General features: G+C 41.8%; 1 pseudogene; it reads right to left on the reverse strand.

Moving 5' to 3' along the window:
• Positions 1-12377: 12377 nt before the first annotated feature.
• Positions 12378-12497, reverse strand: LOC128100219 (uncharacterized; annotated as a pseudogene).
• Between the last annotated feature and the right edge of the window lie 360 nt (positions 12498-12857).

Genomic DNA, 12857 nt, shown 5'->3' on the forward strand with positions numbered 1-12857 from the left:
TCAACTCACAAACATTTAGAGATTTTCCTATAGTGTTCTTTGTTACTACTGATTTTATGCTTAGTTTTACTATTTTGAGATAATACATTGTGCAATTAATATTTTTAGATATTTCTGTAAAGTCAAGAATTTGGTTCTTTTGGTAAGTGTTTCCTGTGTGTTGCACAGGAGTGTGTATTCTACAGATCCTGAACACAGGATACTCTGTATATAAACTTTATTAAGTCTGTTACTCTTGCATTCAATTCACATATGTATTTGCTAAATTTTTATACTCAATCTATGGAGAAAGAAAGAGATTTGCTAAGAATCTATAGCTATGATTAGAGATGTGGCTATTTCTAATTCTGTCAGGTGTTTTATCTTCATATAATATGAGGTTATTTTATTTGTTGCACATAAATTAAGGATTGAATGTTATATATTTTATCATTTTAATAAGGTCTTTTATATTGAAGCCCGTTTTTCTTCGTTGCAATAGTTACATTAACTTTTATTCCATTGTTCACTTTATGTATTTTCCCATCTTTTTATTTTTAATATTTCTATAATCCTTATATTGAAGATGAGCATTATGTACTTGAGCTGCATTTTATCATCTACTAACAAAGTGTGCCTTTTCTTTGTAGTTGTCCATCCATTTATACTTAATGTAATTATCAACATTTTAATTTTTGTCTGACTTATTGTCATTGTTTTTTACATGTCCTATCAATTGTCTGTTCTTTTCTTTTTTTTGGGGGGGGGCCTTAATTGGTTATTTTAAATTCTTTTACTTTCCTTTCTAATAAACTATAAATTACTTCTGGTTTTATTAGCTTTCCTGGTCTTCTATAGACGCTCTTAGGGTCAGTTTGTTAGATAATGTTTAAATGTATATCCCTCTAACATTTTATCAGCAATGTCTTTGGAAACACAAACATACCAACATCTCTAAATGAAAACAAGAAAACATTTAGTATGAAATGTGAGTTCACATTAGACTTGAGTGGAAAAAGAGAAAGTCTTCCAGTAAATATTGAACCAATATGGTTTATATTCCCATTTCTGAATAGTCAGTATAAATTAGTGTAAATTTTTGTAATTAACAGTATTATAGGAAAAAACATGCTTGGAGGTAGACATTAACAAAAAAAGGAAAGAACTGACTTTTCTAGGAAGGAGAGATAACCACAAAGATGAAATTTATAAGAAATGACCGTATGCATGGGGCCCTCAGATTATGTATGGAGATGTTGGAAGAATGCCCTGTTGTCCCCAGAATCTAGAGAGGATCAAGTCCCTTAAATAAAATAGTGTAGTGTTCATGTACAATCAACACATGTTTTCTTATATGCCGTAAACCAGCTCTAGAGCATTTACCTTCCCCAATACAACATAAATGTTCTGTAAACTGACGGTACACCCTATCGTTGGGGCAATAATGACCGCAAAAGTCTGTAATGTTCTGTACAAATGAGATTTTAGAAAGGGTTTTGATCATGTTTGACTGAATCTGTAGATATAGAACCTGCAGATGCATGGAGTGGATGACGTGTCAACATCTGGTCCCTTTCTCACTCAAGGCAGTCGCCAGGCTGTACTTTCTGTGGCTCTCCCTGACTACCTCCATCTCTACTCTAGGGATTAAGGTGTGTATTGTGAAAATCCTCAGTCCTTGAAAGGTTTGCTTTCACCATTGGGCACAAATGGTGACCGGATACAACTACCACTGAGGAATATAAAGTCCTCAAGGTGAGACGTTGGAGAAGACTCATTCCTCTGTTGCCTCTGGCTCTTTTCCTACCCGCACAAGAGAGGTGCCCATCTGAAAGACCACAGTCTTCACAAACATTGAGTTCACAGGAAGTCTTTCCAAAAGCTGGAAGGGCTATGGGATGAGGTGTGACTCTTGTATTGCCCCTACACAGACGTCCATCCTTCAGGTGTGTCACGCATCTGCAGGGGGAGGAGGCCACTCAGGAAAGTTTCGTGAACTCTGAGGGAGGAACATCAACTGAACTCTCAGTGCGGCCTTGGTAGCCTGTTTTCTGTATACACACACACACACACACACACACACACACACACACACACATACACACACATACACACACATATACACACATACACACACATATATACACACACATAATGCACGCACGCGCACGCACACGTGCGCGCGCATACGTAGATGCATGCATCTCTCTTCTTCCTTTCTTCTTTCCCCCTCTCTTTCTCTCTAGCCCTGTCTTTTCATCCTGTCATTTCTAATCTGGGTTTCTTGCTGCCCTAAATCTCATTAGACTTTCAAACTAGGGCATGCCTTGGCTGTGGGCCCATGCAAGGGAAGCAGCACTTCCCCCTTGGACAGTTTGCACGTTCTGACACTTGAGTATTTGAATTCTCCTCTGGGGCCTGTTATCCCTTCTCTAGACTGATGCTGTTTTCATTATCATCTGGCCAGGTGTCTTTCCCTTTGCATTCCCCTGACAAGACAGTCGTTTTCCACCTCAATGCATTCAGAAGACTGAGAAGAATATATCCAGTGTCATCCCACGGGGCTTTAAAAATTAAATTATCAGAGCTTGTTGTATATCAGCTAAAGAAAAAAGCTCCTAACATTCCATGGCTGCATCACATGTGATTCTAAAATTATGATAAACTGTTTGCTGAGATGAAGTTTAAAGAGGAGAGACATTCTAACTAGCTATAAGACAGCGTGACAAGGAAATAATTTATATCATTAGCATTGGAATCTACTCACTGTTACCTGATTTGTCACTGATTCTTAGTCATACTTGTTCCTAAACTTGTCCATAAAATCCGTGTAATTTAATTATTTGGTTTGGGTTGAAATTTTTGATGGGTCTCACTATGTTGCCCAGACTAGTCTTAGTCATTGTCTTCTCACCTAAACCTCCAAGCTGAAAGCAATCTTAACCAAGATGAGGGCAAATAACTTGTGGGACTGACAAGCTGATCTTAAAATTTATATGGGAATGCAAGTAAACTAGAATATTGAATGCACTCTTCAGAAGTAGAGAGCTCCATATGTCAACGGGTTTTAAGAATTACCATAATTAAAATGAATGATATGACACAAGGAAGCAGCATCTGAGGGCTCCAACAGGAAGTCAGCTACTTGATTTACAGCGGTGCACCGTGGAAATTATGGTACTGACAATAAATAGCACAGGACTCATTAGCTATCCATAGGAACAGAATGACCAGAAACAAACAAACCAACTAACAAACAGAAACAGATAAAAAATACCAGTTCCAAATTGATCATAAGAAATTTAAAGAAACAAGGCTTCTAGAATCTAGAAGATATCAGCATGTACCTTCAAGACTTTAGGAATAGAGAAAAAGTTATCAGCAAAAGTCCAAGAAAATAGCAACCATAAAGAAATGACGGATACAATAGATGTCATTAAAATAAAAACCCCTGAACCTTCCTGGATCCTACATCGGGGCAAACTATAGAGCCCAAAGTGAAGTATTTGTAACGCATGTGCAGGAAGTGTAACCAGTGTGTGTACTACAAATCTCTGATAATATAGATAGAAAGCTCAAAACTGGGCAAGAACTTGAACAACCTTGTTACAACAGGGAGTGGTGTCTGAACAGCTATGTGCATGCAAAAAGGACCCCAGCATTATTAGTCACCATGGAAATGCAGATTCCCATACTTCCTATTAAGATAGCTTGATAGTACTTCCTACTGGTGAAGATGTGGAGTTTCCATACGCTGTACATATATTCAAGCAGTTTAACAGAAGCTAAGATCAGTGGTTAGCTGGAGGCAGAGGGTTGCACAAGCAGACACTTTAACAGAATCTATGATACATTAGCTGGGGTATCTTTGTTTTGAACTTCCTTTTTATGTATTCTTTGTGTCTTTCACATCATGTCTCCACCCACAGCCTGTCTCCCTATCTCACCCATCTCCATCACCCCCCAAAATATAACAAAATAAAATTTAAGAGAGAAAGGATTCCAAAAGAGGAAGAAAGGGAGAATCTCGTCATGGAAGCTGCAGTGTGATACAGTGAGTCACGCAGTAAACCCCTTTATCCATACATCTTTACATGTAGGTGCTCATCCCAAAGAATCATTGGTCTGGTTTGAGGCCCTTGGTCTCTACTACACCATCAATGCTGGGCCCTCACTGGGACTCTTTCTGAATGTCCCATTGCTGCCCTGTGTCGTGGAGATCCTGCAGCTTGGGTCCACAAGACAACCCCTCCCTACTCTCCCCCACCCGACACACAAACACACATGCTCCAGGAGATCACAGACTGGGTGGGTTTTGGGGTGGGCCAACACATAGCCCTGGTTCTGGGCCTGGGTGGTTTTAGTGTTGGTTAGCCTGCCAAGCTGGGTATCTTGATCTTAGGTTCCTAGAATAGAGTTGGGTAATATTTCATGGGTTTCTTTGTTAAGAGATCAAATTTTAGTTAAAACTGAAATGGCCTCGGTAAATATACAAGATGGAGGAACCCCTGCACTGTCCTCCCCTGTCACATCCTCCACTGGTTTTATGCACATGAGTCAAACAGCTGGCTCATCCTGTTCTAGAGGAGCATAGTTGATCCTAAGGACCAGCAGCTTAGTTGCCCATGCAGTTGAGGATACAGGGTCTCACCTTTAGCCCAATCAGAATAAGAACCAATGGTTGACTGATGCTATAGGAGCAGCAAAACAGGAACTCACACGGATTATCTAATTTTTGTCTCCTTCCTTTGCTTTCTTTGAGGTTTTATCTGACCATAGCAAGGTTTTCCCTAATTACTGCTGATTGGTTGGCATAGAAACAACAAGTTTCTCCTAAGGCTGGTGCCTTTTTCAAGTCTTCAAAGGCCCTCTGCTCAGTCTCAGTCTATCCCAAAGGCTAGCTATCTCTGGTGTTGGCATAGAGGGGCTTGGCTATCTCAGCAAATCCCATCATCCATAGCCTGCAGTATCCAGCCATCCCCAGAAATTCCCACACTTGTTTCTTCAGTGTGGGAGCAGGAATTTGAAGGATGGCTGAATTATGGTCACAGGCATATATCGGCTTTTCTTCCTGTAGGTTGTAGCCTAGGTATGTGACCTGAAAGATGCACAGCTGAGTCTTCTTGGCTGGCTCTGTACCCCACAGCTTGGAAGTTTTCTAAAGGGCCTTCTGTTGTCTATCTATTCTCCTCCTCAGTGGTCAAAGCTATGAAGAGGTCACATACACCCTGGAGCATGGTGCTTTGTGAATATTTTTGTCTCAATTCCAGCAGATCTGCACTCAGGGCTCCATCGAACAATGTTACAATGTTGGTGAGTTTGTTAACCCTTTCTTCTGGTCTGTTTTCCCCATATCCTCTCTCCTCTGTTTTCCTAAGGGCAGCAGTCACTTCATAGCAGAGTTTCTTTCCCTGTATGCCTTGGGCTGCATCTTGGCTTATAGGCACTTCCAAAAGTTGGGATCTACTCATTCCTTTAAGTCCCTCTAATTTCTAGAGCTTTCTCCTTATGTCTGGGGCCAAGTGCATGATAAAGACAATAAATATTAGTGGCTAGCTGGTTTGGGGATGGGGGGCATCCAAGTCTGTGGGAGTAAATACCTAAATACCGGATCTGCCTCACAGAGCCTTTCTGGAAACCCAGCAGGCAACTAACTCATCAGGTCTTTGAATAACGTGGCCTATCTTGGGTAAGCTGGTAGGTTTTCTAATGCTGTTTTTCATCCCTCTAATAATGTTTGTCAACGAACAAACAAACCAACAAACTGCCTCCATTCCTGTTACCTTATAACAGTTTCCAACAGGCTGATAAGGGCCTGTGCCTTCTCCAGAGAAAAGGCAGGCTTTGGGATCTTCCGGTCATACAGGTTACAGGAGAGTTGAACTTCCACTTTTACCCTGGACGCAACTTGGGGAACTAATTTCCCTTTCCCCAGAAGCAACCAGCTGTGTAGAACAGGAGGTGATGGAGAGAGAGAGTGCATGGGTGGAGGACACTATTTCTTCCTGCCTGCAGCAGGGCTGAGACTGGAGAACAGAAGTTTGGGGGTTCTCTGGGCAGCCAGGCACAGCAGGGTCCCCAACAAGAGGGCACACACAGATCCTAAGTCCTGATAAAGTGGGGGAATCTATAAATTTTGACTCTTTTTTAACTTAATACTTGAATTTTTAAATTTTATTTTAGACAGGGTTTCACTATGTAGTTCTAACTGTCCTGGAACTCATTATGTAGACCAGGCTGGCCTTGAACTCACAGAGATCAGAGTACCTCTCTACTTCCCTTTAAATTTTTTTATATTTACTTCATTCTTACTGATGATTAAATACTTCCGTGTGGCCTGAATGTACCATGACCACTTCCCCTTTTATGCATTTATGTGGTTTCTGACTACTAAAGACTGAATTGTGTCCCCTCAAAATTCATGTTAAGCCCTGAGCTTTGATGCCTTCTAACACTTTGTAATGTGACTCTACTTGGAGACAGGGTCTTTAAAGAGATAGTTGGTGCACCCTAATCTAATAAGACTGGTGAACTTACTTAAAAAAAAAAAAATGATCAAGACACAGGCACTCCAGAAAAAACAAACAAACAAACAAACAAAAACCAAGACAGACAGAGTGTAGAGGCGGCTACCTGTGAACAAGGGTAGAGGTCTCAGGATGAAAGCCACCACAGAGACCTTCAATTTCAGGCTTCAGCGACATGACGATATAGATTTCTGCTGTTTAAACTGCCTAGTCTGTGGTACCCTGTGATAGAAAACTAACAAACCAATGCACAGCTTTTTACACTTATATAGACAACTGTAGTGAACAGCCTTGACTGTACATGGATCTGTGTGTGTGCGCTTCATTATGCTGCATGGATAGAAGTTACAATCACAGTGGACTCTCATGTTGGTGGATACTGCTGGATTTGCTCTTCAGAGATACTTCACTATAATTATTTTTTTTCTTTAATTGCCAATCCTCAACATTTAAAACTTTTAAAAAAATTTTCCAATGATGAATCAAATTTGAGATTTAATTGGTTTACTTGATTATTATTAAAATAAAACTAAGAATAGTCAAATATGCCGGCCATTGAAAGGGTCCCTAGCGTGAGCTGGCTTTATGTTTCCATTGCCTTTTTGCTGGTGTTTTTGTTTGTTTGTTTTGTTTTCATCATTTCTTATTGATTTGTAGGGTGCTTTGGAAATTTTAAGATTAATCCCTTGTCTGCTGTATTCTGAGTAATTACTTCTCAGGGTACTGTGTGTTTTGACCTTATTTTTGACAGCCTGTCCTTGAGATCTAAGCTCCCCTTTCCCTACATTGGCTAGCTCTGTACTGCAGTGGCGCTGGATTACACAGGGACCCTTAGTGTTTTGTTTCCTTTTCTCCATTTTAATGGCGAAGCTTCCAACACAGGGGTCAGTCATGGTTGCTTTTGTTCTCTCCTTGACCCTTGACCCCTGGACCAGCTTCCTAATGGGGCTCTCTGCAGCTTAAGGCTTCATTGTTTACATTTGTTATTTGGTTTTGTGGAGGCAGGATTTGATTCCAGGAGCGTTCAAACTGTTTCCATTATTCCTTCCTCATTTCAAGTAAGATTTAAAGCTTCTAAACACCAACAGAAGGTGAACAGAAAGAGACTTGAGTGACAGGAAGATCTCTTTTCAGTCACATATTGTTTTTCAGATTCATCTTCAGTAAATGACTACATTTGGGGCATCTATAGCGAGTTTACTTCAAAGAAATGTTTTTGGCTTTTTTTTTTAAATAAATTCAATGTTCTATACAACCCAAAAGTCATGCACGCTCTAACATATGGAATAGAAAACATTCCCATATACTCCTCCTGCATCAGACTTAGTCATACTCCCATCACATACAGGCTTTTGATGTCTGTTAAAAACACACGAAAAGTCCTCCATTAAGGTAAGATTGTCTTTACCATGCAGAAGTGAGAGAGAGGGAGAGAGACCTGTGCCAGGAGCCGCTTCGGCACTCACGGTGAGACCTGTGCCACGAGCCTACTTCGGCACTCACAGTGAGCTTCCTCTTACTGAACACCTTTACTTTTGGTGTTCCTCGGAGTCCCAGGGGGCTAGCACTGGGTATGTGACATATGACGTAAGACATATGAAGCTTACAGACCCACTTGTGCCTCTATCTGCCACTGCAGGCCGGTTACATTTTCCTTCAACTGTGCCTGTGGGCAATGGCCAGGTAAAGCCAGATAGCACTTAATTGCAATTAATTCTGGAGTGTCTTGGCAGCACAGAACCAGCTGAAATAAAAAGCAAGTATATTTATGTGATGAATAATATTTGGACCCAGGGGGGTATTTAGAAGATGGAAAAAAGGAGTGGGTTAATTTTGAACCATTTTCAATTTCCATACCAGTCATTACCCACATTAGTGGATTTATTATGTTCTTTTTCTTTCCCTAATAAGAGCCTTGTAAAACTCAGCATATCATCAAGCAACCTAATAATTACTGTATTTAAGGGCAAATGTTAGATCCTAGACAGAGACCATTTATTACGTCCTGCTCCCTAAAGTTCAACTGAATAGCCATTTTTCTGCTTCCTCATTAATAATTATAATAAGTAAACTGCACAAAAGAGGAGGAAAGAGCTCAGCAAATCAAAACTTAGAAAACTGGAAAGGCCAGAGCGGTAAAGCATCCTGCCATGACTCACAGGCCACGCGAGATATTGGAATCATGATTCTTCATTTCTCATGACCAGAATTCTAAAGGGAACAAAAATTGGCACCAAATGAATCCACTCAATTGATGTGGATGCCCAGATGGAAAGGAGTGAAATAAATAATTCCCCTGAATCTGCTCTTTGTCACCTCCAGCCCCAAGCTGTAGGCCTCCCTGAAGGGCAAGGATCACAAAACAAAGCTTCCCGTGCCCAGTAATCCCGAGGGTTTGCTAACCCTCTGTCCTTTGGGCCTTGTACTGCAGCCAGAAAAACAAGATGTGATGGAGTCACCTTGCTCTTGGCAATGGCGTTGGGTTTCCAACAGCCCGGACCACTCACCACAGAGATCCTCCCTTCCTTTTCCTTCTCTCCCTTATCATCCCTTTCTTGGTTTTTTCCTTCTGTCTTGGTCTTCATTCTCTCTTTCTGCCTCTCTCTCCCTTCCCCTGTCAGCCTCTGTGTGTGTCTCTCTCCGCCTCTCTCTGTCTCCGTTTTTCTCTCTCTCCCTCCCTCCTCTCTCCCAGTTTAAAAATCTCTTCTGTGTCTTTGGACTTGCCCCTTTCCGTCCCCGGTATTTCTTGCTGATTTCCCCTGTCTATGACACGTTTAACAAACTTATCCCTTGCTTTAATTGCAGAAGGTACCACTGATGCCTAAACTCGAGCATAACACAATTACTGGTCAAAGAAACAGTTTTGAGCAACCGAATAACAAAGAGCCCATCCCTCCCATGATGTCCCCTCTGCCTTCCTATTTTCTTATCCCAAAGTAGAACCAAGGACTTTTTCCTTTTACAGATTTCTTCCCTTCTGCTAAGATCTGGGTATTTTGGGGGTGTTTAGACACCTTCTACAAGTATTCCCCTGAGGTGAGAGCAACAAGAACTCCCTCTTTGTTTTTGAAAACTTAGACCAGTTGGAAACTTTGGAACAACCACTTAGTGCCAAGTCTGCCCTTGATCTTTTCTTTATAGCACATGGGGTTTACACTCTACAAGCCAGATTCAGTCCCCCGGGACCTCTGCTGGGGAGCACAGGAAGAATTCTCCGGTCTGCAGGGAGTGATTTCCGGCCAGAATGCATAAACCATTGAGAACATCTCCTGTGGAGTCTGATGAGAGGAAGACAATCCATTACCCTGCAGGCGGTTGGCCCGGGTGGGAAGGACTGGGGACCCCGCCTCCAGTGATACGAATGGGAGCTGCATTTGAAAATCTCCCCTAAGCCAGGCTCTCTTTCCCCACAGGCTTCGCATTTCTCGGAAAGCAATGTAAAAAGAGATAGAGAACAGAAATGCAAATCGCAACCTTTAAGAAAACATATAAATCCAAAGAATGAATAAACGTCTTCTATTTCCATAGCAGCAGAAGAGTCCTGTTAGCTAAATTAAGACAAAGTCCCACGGCTGCAAGAAGTCTTCGCACAATGGCCAAATGAAACCAGCCTCCTTCTCAAGAGACTCTCCGGTCATACTTCAAAGTGAAGCACAGACCAGCTTTATCACCACAGGATTTGACAAGAATCCAGAGAAAGGCAGAGGAAACGAGTTAAGGCCTCCTTAAAAGCAGAAGCTGGGTGTAGACACTGAGCTGAGGCCCAGCATCATTGAGGGAAGCCTGCAGAGAGGCTGCCAGAAGTGGTATCCAACACTCATAGCCATTTGGGGAAAGACAGATCTCCTGCGCTTTTAAATCCCACAGCCATGGCAGCAAAGGGCTAATAAAAATGCTATGGAGGTTGGATTGTCCCTAAGAAGCAATGAGGCAGGATTTGGAAGGTATATGTGCAAATGGAGGGCTCCACCCAAAGCCAAGAGAAATGCTAAAATTGCAGAAGTGGGGAATGAGCCCTCAAAAAAACAGGCATGTGGTCCACAGAGGAGGACATAGAAATGGAACACAAATAGGAAGAAATAGACTGAGAACAACGGTAAATCAAGAAGGCCAAATCTACAAAAGGTCAAGGTTGTCAATTAGGAGACAAGGAGAAAGTGACCTGGGGCACACAGGCAGAGAGACAGACTGTGGGATGGACCTACACTGGGAGATATTTTGGACACACACACACACACACCCTCACACAACACCACCATCACTACACAGAGAGAGAGCCTGGCAACGTTTATCAAAATAAAAACAGTACGTTTATCCTTCGGCCCCACAGTTCCTCTTCCAGAGTGTCACTGATAGACTTGTGCTCATCTAGAAAGCAAACATGCACACAACAGCAAGGTTTTAATAAAAGAAAGCAATCTATTAAAAAACTATTTACAGTGACTATGGCATATATACATATATATGTTTGCATATAAATGGAAAGATACATAATAAATTGCAAATAATGATGGCCTCTGGGGAGTGAGAGAACATTAAAAGCATTTGATTGTGCTTTGTAAAGTTTCAAATATTTTAGCATTTAACTAGGTCATTGTTATTATTGTTGAGGAAAAGTGTAAGAAGTGAGTGTGAAGACTGTCAGATGGCACTTGTATCTGAGTGGCCAAAAGTCTGGACCTGGGTGAGGTACTGTTCTCGAAGGAGCCCTGGGAGGACCAGCTTGATCATGTATGTCCTTTCTTTCTGGAAAGTCTCTCACAGAAGAAATTTCCCTAGCCCTCCTCTTTAATGGATGCCATGTGTGTATAGAAATGATTTCCATGTTCAGAATCCTGTTTAAAGATCGATTTGACTCAAACGTTTTACCAGCTTTTGTTTCTCCCGAAAAGTATTCATTTCAGCAGACATTGTTACAGGCACACTTGCCCTGTAGCCAGTTAGCATTTCCACCCGCTTCAACAAATATCTTCAATTGCTCGCTGCCTCTAATTGATCGGCTAACTCTGCGAAGGCCTGCTGTGTGCTCAGCTTGGGAGTAGGTTGCCTGCCTTAGAAGGCAGCAGTGATGACTAACAGACGGCGAGGTTTCAGGTTTCCATATTGAAACGGCATTTGATAAAGTACTGGACTACGACTTTCCATTGAAAACGTGGGTGCCGGTGTTGCACCGAGAAATAACTCATTCATCCAAACATCAACCACGGGCAAACCTGGCTGTCTACCCTGCATAACTGAACTTGGAAATAGTAGAAAAGAAATGGAAGAGAGAGTCTCAAGACGAACAGGACTGTTACAGAGACCGGAAGAAGCACAGAGAAAAGCAACAAGAGGCAGAGGTGTGTTGCTCAATGAACTATCGAGTCCTTCATCTGGGAACTACTCACTGCTTCTATCCCAGTTCTTGTTATGGACTACGAATGATACCAAATGGGGTTCTGCTTTCCTCTTAGAGTCACCTGGGTGTGGGCCCTCTACAACTTCCATATAAAGTGACAACTGGCACATAGCACTATGAAATCTTTGCTCCAAAACAGGCTGGTTTGTTGTTGTTGTTGTTGTTGTTGTTTTAAATAAACATCACAACTGGAAATGAAAGCCACAAAACTCTGAAAATGAAAACCTGAAAACCGCGAAGATTTCTTTGGGGGTATACTACATATTACCTGGGAACACCCACTCTCAGTGAGTTACAAGCTTCAACAGCCGACCTCAGTCGAGACAAGCCTTAAACAGGGGGAGGGGCGGGGTGGCAATCTTCATCTAGCATGTGAAATTGGACCGCTCATCTAATGCGACAGAGTTTTCTCATTTGCTGTGGACAGCCCTTGTTATCAGCACCACCACCACTCTGGGCTGTCTTGAGTATCATGTTCTCTGTCTCATATGCATCAAAACTCACAGGCACTCTGGGTTGCAAAAGAGGTTTCATTTTTGCATCTGTCTTTCATGTCTTTGTCCACCAGTGTAACAAACACACACACAAATGCTACTTAAAACAGTTTTATTACCTCTTAAAACAGCAGCTGGTAGGGTATTGGGAAACTAAAATATTACTGATGGGAATCGAACAGCCTTCTCTTCTGACACTGCTCTGCATTTCTTGCAAAAGAAGAACCCATTTTTATCTATGTACCTAAAGTCTATTGTCTGGAGCCATGTGCTCTGTGACAGACTTCTAAACTAGCCACACATGATTTTGACCTCTAGTGTTTGCTTTATAAAATTCCCTTCCTCTGACTGTGGCATGGAGCATACAAAGAAGGTGATGGGCACATTGTGACCAGCTAACAAGACTGTGACTTCCATTTTGTTAGCAGACCTATTCATTGGCTTCCTGATGCAAAGCTA

The sequence above is a fragment of the Peromyscus californicus genome, unplaced genomic scaffold (assembly GCF_007827085.1).
Source record: "Peromyscus californicus insignis strain IS unplaced genomic scaffold, ASM782708v3 Scaffold_6__1_contigs__length_162567912, whole genome shotgun sequence".
Taxonomy (NCBI): Eukaryota; Metazoa; Chordata; class Mammalia; order Rodentia; family Cricetidae; genus Peromyscus; species Peromyscus californicus.